We start from the raw sequence: 1318 nt of genomic DNA, 5'->3' as shown, positions 1-1318 counted from the left end.
ATATATATATAAACGGTACATTTTTCCCAGGTCCCAGGTGTCCCAGGTCAAATTAGCCAGATCACTTCCGAATCCTTTGAATCGTTCAAAAGCCTTATGTGGTTGTATTACCCACAAGTATCCTCCACTGCAGACTTCCAAATCCTTCTGCAGGCATCCTACACAGGCCCAAGCCCAGAGGTTTGGGGTTCGGATGCCCCCAAGTTTCACTTGCCCTCAGCTGTAGGGCCGCAGGAGCAAGCTAGGGAGGAGTCTTCCATTGCCATCGGGTCGGGGTGTAGCCGAGGTCCTCCCGCTGGAAGCTGGCCAGTGGGAAGCTAACTGAGAGGCTCTTGTAGGGAGTCCTGTTTGCATGCAGACGGGGGTGCACCCTCTGCTACACAGTGCCATTTTAAAATGCATTTTGGCTCAGGTATCAGACCAGTGCAGCAACACTTGATCAACTACACTTGATCCTAGCCCAGAAAAGGCTGACAACTTCTGTCGTCAAGTGTTCAGCAAAGGGACCTATCTGCTCTGCCTTTCCCCTTCCCCCCGTTACGATGTTTCACCAGGCAGTCAAGTTAGGAGGATGTGTGGGGTCAGAAGATCGGCCAAGCAAAGAACCTAATAACTGCCATGGGCTGGGCTAGATCCTAGCCTAGGTCCGTGGCAGCCAAGAGTGCACACTGAAAGGCAGCGGAAACAGGGCCCACCCGATGTTTTCTTGTGCTGCTCCTCTCCCACTTGCCGCCTCCGGCACTGATGGTCTGGGAAGCTCTGATTCAGACGTGGTGCCCCTTGCTCCCGTGCTCAATAGCCCCTTTCCTTGAAGAACAGGAGGGCGTGGGGCTTTGAGGACTAAGTGTTACCTAGCGTGTGGGAGGGTCTGGCTTCTAGTCCCTAGGCCTGCTGAAGCTCCCTTACGGCAGCCCTGTTCATTTTATCCAATGCATGTAAAACAGGGGCCGGGGCCAGAACCCACGGCCCATTGTTTTCCAGGACAGTGCCCCCCTTGCTTATCACACCCTCTAGAACTTGCTTATTTCCTAGCCCCATATATCTTCCCCTTGTAGCTCCCCAGGGAAGCAACCTTGACAGGAGGCCACCTGGGACAATGCCAAACCTATGGCCTGCTGGTTAGGGCAATTTCCTGCAAAAGACACCACAGATTCAAGCCTCACTATTGGTGATGGGCAGGGCGGGTACCACTTCTGCAAAAGCCGCAGAGCTGCAATTCCTGTTCCAGGTGGGACAGGACTGCAGGGAGCATGGAGAGCATAGGATCCAAACACCTGTGCAGATTTCACACCTACCTGCTGATAAGTAAGGGCTGCAT

This window comes from Alligator sinensis, unplaced genomic scaffold (genome assembly GCF_000455745.1).
Source record: "Alligator sinensis unplaced genomic scaffold, ASM45574v1 scaffold722_1, whole genome shotgun sequence".
Lineage (NCBI taxonomy): Eukaryota > Metazoa > Chordata > Crocodylia > Alligatoridae > Alligator > Alligator sinensis.
The sequence above is the reverse complement of the archived record's forward strand: the minus strand, read 5'-3'. Positions refer to the sequence as shown.